Consider the following 14,453-nt stretch of genomic DNA (forward strand, 5'->3'; position numbering starts at 1 on the left):
GGAGGATAATTGTGTTGGACAAAGATTGTCATTGATGTCAATATGGCAATATTCACGAAATAGATAGAGCCACTAGAGGAGTAGATGGAGATGAGAGAAGTAGACAAAGTTATAATAGAGTTCCTTGTTTGTTAGGAGTTGAACCGAAACAATCGAGTGGAGGGTTCGTGCTATGGGTAATAACATGATAGGTGTAACGCATGCTATAAAGTGTTTCCAATTTGCTCTGGTGTGTTGAGAATCACAAAAATCCAGTGAATTTGATGGGTCGTAATTCCTGTAGTTACGCAGGCTACCCACTAGCTATAAATCGGAGCCATAGAGGAAGTAGACAGAGTTATCAGGAGCTATCAGAGTTGCATAGATGGATGGTAGATACAGCACGACGGGCAGATCCAATGGTCGTGGGCGATATGGATGCACACAAGTTAACGAGCGGGAGGGCCATACTAAAAGGTGGTAAGTGGTTTCTCCGCACCGCTCACGGGAAAAGGTGGCTTACAAACGAGATGGTGCCATCCTATAATAAAGCGCCATGTGGAAAATGGGATGGCGGGGAAACAACTTTCCTTGCGGGCTATCGCGTGTGCAAGTTTACGAGGCGGGAGCTGCGAACACCATCAGATCTTGTGGCAGATGATTGAACAGCTGGGATAGTCACGCATATTTCGGGGTTGATGTGACAGGCGGTATTCTCCACACCACCTTCGGAGGAGGGTGGTAAACGTACCATGGCCTGTGATACCATTCATTGCACGACACGTGGATGACAAGACGCAATCAAAAACTGCTTTATCACACATTAACTTGCGGTTAAGTTACGACATTAGGAGGAGCGAATGTCGTTGGATCGGTTGGTGGATAATCGAACAGCAGTGCTTAAACCGTGTGGCGTCATTGGACGTGACAGGGAAATATTATGTTAGGGTGCAGTGATCAACGGAAAAAGGGAGATTATATGTATATATATATATATATCTATATATATATATATATATATATATATATATATATATATATATATATATATATATATATATATATATATACGTGATTGGAGGAGAAACACACACACACACATATATACTTTAACACTATCAACGGCATAAACATACATCGGTGGCCAAAACCTTACATACATGCGTTTAACACACTTGGAAGCAAAAAGAGGAATGGAACATATATGCACAGGAGGTTTTGTATGCCTATTATCATTGAAAAAACGGGCCTGGATTACAGTTTTTAACACATAGTGACTGTAAAGCCAAGAAGTTGAATGGAAATCCAGCACAGAGGAAGTCACAGTGATCAAGGAGGGAAGCTGAAAGATCAAGTGAGTCAGAGGAAACGACATCGACTAAGGAGGAATCCTAAGAGATGGTGTAAGCAGAAACGAATGGACAAAGGCATGGGAATGTATAAAACATTAGAAACAGAGAACTGTTGGCGCAGGTGTGATGGTGAAGAACCAGAGTGTGAGGTAGCAGAAGTAGTAGAGGCAGAAGAGGTGGCAGAAGTAGCAGAGGCTGTAGAAGTAGTAGAGGCATGAGAGTAGGAGTGAGAGAACCTCAGCTGAATAGAGTGCAACAAGATACTAGTGTATACCAAGGTTGGGTTGAAGCCCAAGAGGTTGGAGCCTCAGAACTGAATAAGACTAAAGTCATTACGGGTAGGTGCTCCTAAGTGCAGAACCATTGCTAAACAAAGTTGGTGCTCTGGAGGTTGGAGCCTCATTGAAGTCCAAGTTGGAGCTTGGCAACTATTCATAGTCAAATATATATGTATATTGTATTTATTTCATTGTACTGTCTTGATTTTTAATAAAAGAATTTATTTCGGCTGCTGGTTTTTGTGTTCTGTGTATGCATATGAATATCTATGTATGCTTTTGGCAATCACTAGAATAAAAAATAGTAAGAAATACTGATTCAACCCCCCGTCTCAGTATTTCCAACAATTGGTATCAGAGCAGGCTTCTTTATACTAGCCTAACAGCTTGAAGAAGGATCCACAGCCATGATAAGCAATCACGAAGCATCAGGAAGATCTCCTTTGTTCGATGGCACTAACTTTGGTTTCTGGAAGAAAAGAATGACCTACTACTTAATGTCCCTTGGACCTGAATTCTGGCATTTTGTTCAAAATGAATACAAAACTACTTCCACTCTTCCAACAGACCAAGACGAGAGGAAAGCCTACATCGCAAATGCAAAGGCCATGAACTCCATCACTAGTGGAATCAATAATTCGAAGTTTACAAAAATGATGCACTATACCTCAGCCAAAGAAATGTTGGAGAAGCTAGTTGGCTTGTATGATGGAGACTCAAAAGTAAAAAAGGCAAAGCTTCAAACTCACAGAAGACAATTTGAAAGTTTGAGGATGGAAGATGAAGAAGATATTGTAGCATACCTCCTCCGAGTACCTGAAGTGGTAAATTACATGAAAGGATTGGACGAAAAAGTGGAAGAAAGTACCATCATTCAAAAGGTATTAAGGTCTCTTCCAGACAGATTTGACTCCAAAATAAGCGCTATAGAAGAAGAAAAGGATCTAGATACCCTCAAAATGGATGAACTCCATGGAATTTTCACTGCCTATGAAATGAGGAAAGGTGGCCCAAGCTCCAAAGATGCAGCATTCAAGGCCTCAAAGTCAAAGAAGGGGAAAGAAAGGAATGACTATAGTGATGAGTCAGATGTGGAATCCGAATTGGTTCAATTTGTATGAAATTTGAAGAGAGGATCTAAGCTTAAAGGCAAGTATCCTCTTATCTGTTTTAAATGTGGTAAAATAGGTCATTATGCAACAAAATGTCCTCATAAACATGACAGTGATGATGAAGGAAATTATTTTAGAATGGCACATAAAAAGAAAGGGTTCAATAAGAAAAAATTCTTCTCCAAGCAAGATGAGTCTGATGAGGATGAGTTTATGGTCATAAAAAAGAAATCAGATGAGGAAAGTGATCATGATGAAAGCCAAGAAGCATTATTCATGGCACTAGCAGATGATGATAACTCAGGGCTGGAAGGAAATGTAGATGAACTGTTAATAAGTGCCAGTGAAGAAAATGAGAAACTACGGAACAAAATCATTTCTCTCAAAGTGGAAAATGAGGAAATAAGAAGGAGAGAAGATCTCTTGGAAGCAAAGCTTAAAGAAAAAGAAGAGACTTGTGAAGAACGCAAGGCCGAAATAGTGTCTCTGAGAAAGGAGTTGGAGCAAATTAAAAAGGGCTGTAAAAGCTCTCAAATACTTGAGACTATTCTGAAAAATCAAAAACCTCAACATGACAAGTCTGGAATAGGTTTCAAAGGATAATCCTCAAGCACTAAGAATAATGCAAAAATTTATGTCGATGCACTTTCCTGCAATCCAAAAGATGAAAAAGTATGTTATCAAAAGTGCATCCCAGATCCCAAGAATGAAGAATGTGGAGTCGAATCATGGACACTACAACAAATACAGACCTGTATTCCACCAAGGGCCCATCGCAAATCCAAAGGACGAGGGATGAGTAATTCCCAGGAAGGAAATTGACTCAAACCATGGTTGCTTTAACAAGTACAAAACCATCTTTCTTGGACACTGCTTTCACTGTAAAAACTTTGGTCATAAAGCCAGACATTGTATGGCTTGCAGAAGTGAAAAGACAAAGCTAAAGGGGCAAATAATTAACTCATATGCCCCCAAAAGGCAGGGACAAATCAAAACATTCAATTCATTTGATCCCTTGACCAAATTTGATCTGATTTGCTCATTTTGCTACTATAATGGACATTATGAACAAGACTGCCCACTCAAAGGAAGAAATACGAGTAGCAAGAACTCCAACATGGACAAATGCGGCTTGGCTCTATATGCTCAAAATAGTGAAAACTAGTGGTTTGTAGATAGTGGGTGCTCCAGACACATGACAGGAGACAGAAGGAAGTTTGTCTCACTGAGTAAAAAGGAAGGGAATGTGTCCTTTGGAAGCGGATCAAGCAGAATTGCAAGAAAAGGAATAGTTACTTTGATCAATGGAAAAGGAAAAGCTCAAGATGTTATGCTAGTTGATGGGCTCAAACACAACCTCCTGAGTGTCAGCCAAATCTGTGATCAAGGACATAAGGTCATTTTCAACACCAAATACTGTGAAATAAGGAACTCTACCTCAGGGAAACTTGTGGCAAAAGGGGTGAGAACATCAGACAATATTTACATTCTGAACAAGATTCAAGAAAATAAATGCTACTTAAGTCAGACAGATGGGGTTTGGCTGTGGCACAAGCGACTTGGACATACAAGCTTCGAAAATCTGATCAATATCAGCAAGATCAAAGCTGTACGAGACATCCCAAGGCTGTGCAAACCAAATCAAGCAGTGTGTGGTCCATGTCAACATGGAAAGCAAACTAGAACCAGCCACAAGACAAAAGAGCTCTATACATCGAAGCCCTTGGAGATCATCCATGCTGATGTGTGTGGGCCTACTAGAAATCAAGCACTCCATGGAGAAAGGTAATTTGTGTTATTTGTTGATGATTATACTAGAATTATGTGGATATATTTCATAAAGTATAAATCTGAAACTTTTGAGTGTTTTAAGAAATAAAAGCCCTTGTAGAAAATGAAAAAGATTCAAAAATTAAGTGCCTCAGAACAAATAGAGGAGGAGAATTCACATCAAAAAAGTTTAGTGAGTTCTGTAATATTCATGGAATTAAAAGGGAATTCTCGGCTGCCATAACACCTCACCAAAAAGGGGTAGTTGAAAGAAGAAACCGAACAATCCAAGAAATGGCAATAACTATGCTATTAGCAACAAACTTACAACCTAAATTCTGGAGAGAAGCTGCAGGAACAACTGTCTATACATTGAATCGAACTCAATTAAGACCAAATTATGAAAAAACTCCTTATGAGCTATGGAAAGGAAGACCTACTTCGGTGAAGCACTTCAAGATCTTTGGAAGCAAGTGCTTCATAAGAATAAATGATGGCTCACTCGGAAAGTTTGATTCTTGGGTTGATGAAGGGATATTTCTTAGATACTCTACACGGAGCAAGGCTTACAAGTGCTACAATTATCGATTGAAGAAAATAGTGGAAAGCATTGTTGTAAAGGTTGATGAAGATCTTCCAGAAAGGGAAATTGAAGAACATGAAGATGACTCTCTCATTGAAGAAGAAGAACCTAAAGAAGAAGTATGAAATGAGGAAGAAGAAGATGAAGAAGAGGAAAGAGAACCACCTAATACCCCTTCAAAGATGAAGTATGTCCAAAGACATCATCCTGAAGAGCAGATCATTGGCGATAGAGATGAAGGCATGCAGACCTAAAGAAGTATATCAATCACACCCAAGAGAAAAGTCATTGCCCTCCTATCTATGATAGAACTAGAAACAATTGCAGAATCAAGTAAGGACCCTCATTGGGTAAAAGCCATGGAAGAAGAAATGTCCCAAATTGAGAAGAACAAGACATGGGAGCTGGTACCTCGTCCAAAGGAAAAAAAAATAATAGGAACCAAATGGGTGTTCAAAAATAAAATGAATAAAGAAGGACAGGTTATTAGAAACAAGGCAAGACTTGTCTGCAAAGGCTATTCACAAATTGAAGGAGTTTACTTTGAAGAGACATTTGCACCAGTGGCCCGTATGGAAGCAATTATGATGTTATTAGCATTTTCTTGCTCAAGAGGATTCAAAATCTATCATGTGAAATCAACATTTCTAAATGGGGAACTCAAGGAGGAAGTCTACATGGAGCCGCCAGAAGGTTTTGATCTAACAACAGGAAAGGACTTAGTTTGTAAGTTGAAAAATGCTTTATATGGGTTGAAACAAGCTCCTAGAGCTTGGTATGCAAGACTGGATCACTATCTACAACAAAAAGGCTTCAAAAAGGGAGTGGCTGGAAGTAATCTATACATAAAAACAGATCAAGGTAAGTTATTAGCTGCTCTTGTTTATGTCGATGATCTAATTTTTGCTAGTAATAATGATGAAATGAGCCATGAATTCTCTCAAAACATGTCAAAAGAGTTTGAGATGTCAATGATAGGAGAGTTGTCCCACTTCCTTGGACTTCAAATATCCCAAACCAGAGCAAAATTGTGTATATCTCAAACCAAATATCTAAACAACATGCTCAAAAAATATGGAATGGAGGAGTGTGCACCCATGAGCACACCTATGACCACAAACTACAAATTGAGCAAAGATGATGACTCCCCTCCAGTAGATGCAAGTCACTACAGGTCAATGATTGGAGCCCTTCCATAATTAGTAGCTACATGACCAAACATAATTCAAGCAGTAGGAATGGTGGGAAGATTTCAATCTGCTCCCAAACAATCCCATTTATTAGCTCTAGAAAGAATTCTTAGATATCTGAAGGGAACTTCTGATTTCAGTCTTTGGTATCCAAAGGACTCAACACTGACTGTAATTGCATACACTGATGCTGATTGGGCTGGAAGTATAGATGATCAGAAAAGCACTAGTGGAAATGCATTCTTCCCAGAAGACTATTTGGTATCCTGGCTCAGCAAAAAACAATCATCCATATCATTATCCACAGCCGGAGCTAAGTATATTGCTGCAGTAGACTGTTGTTCTCAGATAATATGGATGAAGGAAGCTCTAAAAGATCTCGACATATGTACAGATCAACCAATTTTCGTCTATTGTGACAACACAAGTGCTATCAGTCTCAACAAAAATCCTGTGATGCACTCAAGAACCAAACACATACCAATCAAGTATCATTTCCTCCATGAGCAAGTAGCTGAACAAAACATCGTCATTGAATATATCAGTACAAAGGAGCAGATAGCCGATATTTTCGCAAAACCTCTTCCTCGAGAAGCATTCGAACATTTGCGTCAAAAGATGGGGGTTATTTCTTTATCAACACTCAAGTTCATTCATAAAGATGCAGTAGGAATGTGGGAGCAGTTTGACAGGGGGAGTCCATATGCATTCCTTTGCCATTGATGTCAAAGGGGGAGAGAGTAGAAGAATATTGCCATCAATAACAAAGGGGGAGATTTTTGGACACAGATTGTCATTGATGTTAATATGGCAATATTCAAGGAATAGATAGAGCCACCAGAGGAGCAGATGGAGATGAGAGAAGCAGAAAAAGTTATAATAGAGTTCCTCATTTGTTAGGAGTTGAACCGAAACAATCGAGCGGAGGGTTTGTGCTATGCGTAATAACATGATAGGTGTAATGCATGCTATAACGTGTTTCCAATTTTCTCTGGTGTGTTGAGAATCGCAAAAATCCAGTGAATTTGACGGGTCATAATTCCTGTAGTTACCCAGGCTACCCACTAGCTATAAATCAGAGCCATAGAGGAAGAATACAAAGTTATTAGGAGCTATCAGAGTTGCGCAGATGGACGACAGATACAGCCCGACGGACAGATCCAACAGTCGCGGGCAATATAGATCCATGTAGGTTAATGAGCGAGAGGACCGTACTAAAAGGCGGTAAGCGGTTTCCCCGCACCGCTCAGGGGAAAAGGTGGCTTACGTACAAGATGGCGTGATCCTATAATAAAGTGCTACGTGGAAGATGGGACGACGGGGAAACAACTTTCCCCGCGGGCTATTGCGTGCTCAAGTTCGCGGGGCAGGAGCTGCAAACACCGTCAGATCTTGTGGCAGATGATCGAACGGCTGGGATAATCATGCACGTTTTAGGGTTGATGTGACAGGTGGAATTCCCCGCACCACCTTTGGAGGAGGGTGGTAAACATACCATGGCGTGGGATACCATTCATTGTACGACACGTGGATGACGGGACGCTGTCAAAAACAGCTTTATCACGCGTTAACTGGTGGTTAAGTTATGGCATTAGGAGGAGCGAATGCCATTGGATCACTTGGTGGATGATCGGACAGCAAGGCTTAAACAGTGTGGCTTCGTCGGATGTGACAAGGAAATATTACGTCGGGGTGCAGTGATCAACAGAAAAAAGGAAGATTATATATATATATATATACACACACATAATACGTGATTGGAGGAGAAACACACACACACACAAAAACACACACACACACATATATATATACTTTAACACTATCCACGACATAAACATACATCGGCGGCCAAAACCTTACATACATGCATTCAACATGATCGGTGGCGAAAAGCGGACTGGAAAATATATGCACAAGAGGCTGTGGATGCCTGTTATCATTGAAAAAACAGGGTTGGATTATAATTTTTAACACACAGTAAACGACAGTGACTGAGGAGGAAGCCTAAGAGACGGTGTAAGCGGAAACGAATGGACAAAGGCATGGGAATGTATAAAACAGTAGAAACAAAGAACTGTTGGCGCAGGTGTGATGGTGAAGAACCAGAGTGTGAGGTAGCAGAAGCAGTAGAGGCAGAAGAGGTGGCAGAAGCAGTGGAGGTTGTAGAAGTAGCAGAGGCAGGAGAGCAGGAGTGAGAGAACCTCAGTTGAATAAAGTGCAGCAATTACCAGTGTATACCAAGGTTTGGTTGGAGCCCAAGAGGTTGGAGCCTCAGAACTGAATAGGACTAAAGTCATTAGGGGTAGGTGCTCCTAAGTGCAGAACCAATTCTAAACAGAGCTGGTGCTCTGGAGGTTGGAGCCTCACCGAAGTCCAATTTGGAGCTTGGCAACTATTCACAGTTAGATATATACTTATACTTTATTTATTTCATTGTACTATCTTGAGTTTTATAAAAGCATTTATTCTGGCTGTTGGTTTTTGTGTTCTGTTTATACATATAAATATCTATATATGCTTTTGGCAATCACTAGAATAAAAAATAGTAAGAAATACTTATTCAACCCCCCTCTCATTATTTCCAAAAAACTGGCAGCATGAACCAAATTTGTTTAGAGAAGAACTAACCGCTCTCAAAAATGACACTGACAACAAAGGTTTACTTATGGTAAGTGACTTTTGGGATCAGGTAAGGGACAATGGTAAATGGAGAATGTGGAAGGATCTTGGTTATAGTGAAGAGAGTCCTCTAAAGGCCCAGGCAGATTCCCTTGCTCTTGACTTGGAGCATAGGAAGATTTTGGTGTCATCCTCGTCTGACCAACTAAGATGGGGTCGAAACACCGAAAGCACCTTTAACCTCAAAGAAGCTAAACACATGGCCCTAAGTTTTGATTATCCAAACCCTGATCAAGTTTGGAATGACCTTTGGCAAAAATCGCAATGGATGAAAATGAAGTTGTTTATGTGGTTGGTTCACCAAAAGAAAATTATCACATGGGAGAATCTTCTGAAAAGGGGCTTTGTTGGCCCATCCAAATTCCATCTATGAGGCTTACAGGAGGAGATGATGGAAAATTTACCAAATCTCTGCCCCTTCACCTCAACCTTATGGGATTGGGCAGCCTCAGTCTTTAGGCAAACTGACAAGGATAGACTCAATATCAACAACACTTTCAAGAATTGGAGGAAAGACTTCTCAAGTAATGAAATCATTAACAAGTCTTGGAATTTAGTTCTAGGCTTTATTATCTGGGATGTCTGGAAAGAACGCAATGGCAGGATTTTCAAGAACAAAACAGGCTCGACCCAAAACATCATTGTCCAAATTTTACGATAGCTCAAAGATATTGTAGGAGCCCTTATGTGGAAAATTCCTAAGGACCCTCGATCGCCCCAGGATGCTAGCATACTACTGCAATTGGGTCTCCATTCTCTGGTTCCCCAAGGCACTGAGAAGGGTGTGAGAAAAACAACTACTTGTAAAGATATATGGCAGCCTCCTTTGCATGTTTTTTTGAAAATCAATATAGACGGGGCTTCTAAGGGCAACCCAGGGATGGCTGGATTTGGTAATGTCATAAGAGATGAGCAGGGGGACATAAAGGATATCTTTCACAGTCATTTGGGGACTACCACTAATAACATTGTGAAGCTCATGACCTTAGAGCAGTGCCTGGAAATCCTGATCAAGTCAAATTTACACAATGACATCATTGAAGCTGACTCGAAATTGGTCATTAATGTGGCCAAGAAAATGTGTAATGGAACAACACATGGAAAAATGTCGAAACATTAGAGGCTATCGTAGGTCTTTCAACAGATTCTTTCCCACTTGCGAACCCTGAGAACTGTCAGCTTCGTTCATGTGTGAAGAAAAGCCAATATGTTAGTTGATCGTCTGGTGAGTGAAGGAGTGCTATGTAAGGAATGCTATATTCGGCACGATTGGGATTCTATACCCTCTGGTAAACTGCATGATGAATGTCAACGACAGCCTGCCAAAGATATGGTGCACTTCTAGACCATGAATAATGAGCATGAGGAAGACCACAACAAATCCTAACCGTAAAAACTCAAATGAAGAGAAGAGAGAAGAAGTGAAGTGGTGATGCACAGTAACTGTTGGATCTAGAAGATCAACGAATGAGAGTTATCTGTGATGGGAGGCCAGGATTAAGTCCCATAAGATGGAGCTAAGAATTGAATGATGGAAATTCAATCTAAGTACTGGCGGAAGGTGAAAGGCGAGAATCAATCTGGACCGCCAGATCGACATGGTGGATTGACGGTGATCAGTAGACTAGTGGAGTAGGAGAGAGCGGATATCCTTGAGCCTGGTTGAAATGCTGCAATAAATCCTAACCATCGATCCCACAGTCAATTCTTACATCATAGTCAACTACGGGGGTTGAGAGCTAGTTAATCCGTATGCTAGATGAAGGGCTGCAGACCGTAGGATTTAATGGCCTTCGTGATCCAACAGATATCGAGCCGTAAAGAAATCTAACTTTAACCTCAAGGGCGGACCCAAACATTTATAGATTAAGTTTGTATAATCCTTATCAGCTCTATAAAGCTATTAAATGTCATGTAAGTGGTCCAATCCGATGTCATTGTGGACCGTCGGATCAAATGGGTTTTGATCTATGGCGCTGGATCACCGAGCAGCTCTGTTGATCAGAGGAAGTATTAACCGTCGGATTGAAGGTAAGATCGACAGTGGAGATTGAGCGATAAGGCTTGGACGAGCGGACCCAAGAAGATTATAGGCGTTGTTTCAATTTATTGGAAGTATGGATGTTATCACATATCGCATGGGAGAGCGATGAATTCACATGATGGTGCGATGTGATTTTGAGACAACCGTTGATCTGGCGGATGAGATCAATGGTGGCAAAGGGAAATCACATATCGTAAGTCAAGAATCCTATGTGCATATGCTTTTAAGTCTTTGTAACTCCGTGATGCGATATATGATTTTGGGTTTTGTTGACCCTATTGTCTATTAACCATCAACAAGTTTGTCTTTTGCTGGTCTTTACACTTGTAAAGACATGTACCATATGTAATCTTTTTTCCGATTAATTGAAGGCTCCGCTCTTACTTGACAAAAAAAAGAAGTTAAATTAGAGTTATAATTTAGTTAGTTTTTATATTTTTTTAAATTTAATGACGTGAGATATATTATGAAGTAAGTGTTTTAATGTTTATTATAAATTGATAGGTATTGGGGTTTAGCTCCACTAATCAATTAATGTAAATTTAAATTTTATATCAATATACATTTTTTTTTCTCTATTCTAATAAATTACTTCTCACATTTAAAAAAAATTAATGTAATTATTTTGTTATCATTTTTTAATATAATGTTATAAGATGTTATTTCCATAATACTAATTATAAAGAACTTAGTTACTTTTAATGCAATTATTCAAAAAGATGTAGTGTAACTAATAAAAGTTTTGTCCTTTTTTAATATTAAAATATTAGTGAGAGATTATAATTTTGCTATATTTTTTTTTGAATTTATAAATAGATTCAACTAATTAAAATACAATCTTTCAAATAAACAACACAAATTATGAATTTATAATTGTAAAAAATCTCTACCTAATTTTATACAAAATTCACTTACATCTTTTAACTAAAAAAACAACTAATTTTTTTAAGAAAGTCCTTTAACTTCGTAACTCCATATCCGCGTTCGATAATAGAAAAGTTGGATATGCATACAACCTTAATTTTATATTAGAAAACCATACTTTCTTATTTTGATTTAATTTTGTTACTCACCAACCAAGTTTTACATTTATATACTTAAAGTGTTACCATTTAAACTTTGTATAAAAGAGATGAAACGTAAAATGAGTCAAATCTCGCATCTGGCGACACCATAAATTTTAAATTAATAATAACATGCGAGAAGGATTCTTAAGAGTGATCTGAGATATGGTACCAGGATATTAGAGTGGCAGAAAGATTTAGTGGAGTGATAGGTGTTATGGTGGCAGGACATTAGGGAGGATATGTCGACCATAAATTTTAGGTATTTTGGGGAAATTTTTACTAGGAAATCTGTAACTGAAAAACAAACCTGTCTTTTCGCGGTTTCAACTGTATCTGAAAAACAAACCTGTCTTTTCGCAGTTTGAACTAGATCTGGCCGGAGCACTTTATATCAGGAGCAGAATTTAATATATGCTTATTTTTTTTGGTTGCAAGGTCAGCGATTCATTGGAATTACAATATTACAAATGCAAAGACATCATTGCAATTATATAGATGCAAAACCAAGACAAACCACTGGGGATATATAAATAGCAATGCCCGGAAGAGTGCGGCGGTGGATCGTTGCAGCGCGTTACATGTTCTCGGCACGAAGAAAATTCATAAATATGAGAGCATGACAAGTTATTCCATTGATTGCATCAGAAATGTTGGTTGATTCGAGGAGGCGAAAAAAATAATAGAAAGTTTAGAAAGCTGTGTGTGGTGGGGGTCTTTACTTGTCGGATTGTCTTCCTCCTCTATATGCGTTCTGTCCTTGGAAAAAAAAAAAAAAAAACCTCTCTGGTCCCTGTCTTGGTTTACCGAACATTTGTTTAAACGGCCTATGGATCCTATACGTTCTGTCCTCCTCCATATCTTTTTTTAAGTTGATTTACCAAATAAATTAAGGAAAAACATAATAAAAAATTCTCTGTCCCTTTCATGGTTTACCTACCATTTTTTTTAAACAAATGGCCTGTAGTCCTTTTGTTGGCTTACCGAGCATTTCTTCAGAAAAAATTATGATTATGGATTAATGAGATAAACAATAAAAATATATACCTTAACCAAATCGCTCGGAAGGCTAAAGGAGACAGGTATATTCTTGATATTAACAAATTCTTTAATTTCTATTTTTTGTTAATGCAAGAGCCAAACCTTCTAATTCATTAATAAAAAAATAAAGTACATAGAATACATCGAAACTCTCATGCTCTGTGAATGAAGAAAAATCTCATAAAAGCTGAACTCTACTTTTAACAATGTAAACTTTGAAACGGGAACTATAAACTCAAAACGGGAACTCTGGCCAAAAAACCCCAAAAAAACATCAAAAACAGTGCTAAAAACGAAAAGTGTGTATACTGGAACGATGTTTTTTTTTTAGGTGTCAATTTTGAACGTGTTTTAAAAATGGCAGTGACTACGAAATTTACTACGAAATTTTTGTGCAAAATATAGCTTCAAAACGAAAGTGTTGATACTGGAATAATGATTTTTTTTTTAGGGTCAATTTTCAAACTTTTTAAAAAAAACTAATAAAACCAATTTTTTATTTCTCAAACAAAGTTAAATTTTAAGGAAAAAACACATTAATGTTTCTGGTAGAATATCATTTTTCTTTCCTAAGTATAAATTTAACATGTTTTCAACCACAACATGCTAGATACAAAAGAAATTGAAATTTTTTCAACTATAAAACTAAAAAAACATGACATTATGAACAAATTATATCACTGAATGAATTCAAAAGTCTTTATTTGTATACTGAATAAAACAAACATTATATCTCTAATTTGATATTGCATTGTAGATATTTAAACAATAAAACTTATCATACTTATAACATAATCCAACAACATAAAAATACTTCATAACTTCTCATTTAACAAAATATGGAAAACATTAATTTTATTTGAAGATACGATGCATACATCACTTATATAAACTGTCTTAAACAATTATTCAAACTCAATCACCCAATAACCGTGGGTAGGTCGTCGTCGTGCCCCCTTCTCCCAACCCATTACCGATCTTTCCCATTCACCCATGCCCTCTTTCCCCTTCTGCCCTACCCATGCGCCAGTCCTTTCTACCCCCAACTCACCCACCCATGCACCATTTCCCCAACTCTTCCTTCCCTACCCCACAACTCTCCTCCCCATAAGCCCACCCCCTAACTCCCATTCCCCTCCAATCTCAACTCTTCCCCCCCTTCCTTAACGCCGGCCCCATGGGCCTCGCGCCCTACCCCACTCCACCCTACCCTTACGCCTACCCCCCACCCTTACCTTACCCACCACCCCCCGCCACCCCCCTACCCTTACCCTACCCCCCAACCCCCTACCCTACCCACCTTCCCCCCGACCCCCCTGCACCCCCCTTACCCATGTTTGACATCATATTCTAGTGTAAAA

The sequence above is a fragment of the Pinus tabuliformis genome, chromosome Q, assembly GCF_031772625.1.
Source record: "Pinus tabuliformis cultivar Carrire ecotype Pingquan chromosome Q, CPIR1, whole genome shotgun sequence".
NCBI classification, from domain to species: Eukaryota; Viridiplantae; Streptophyta; class Pinopsida; order Pinales; family Pinaceae; genus Pinus; species Pinus tabuliformis.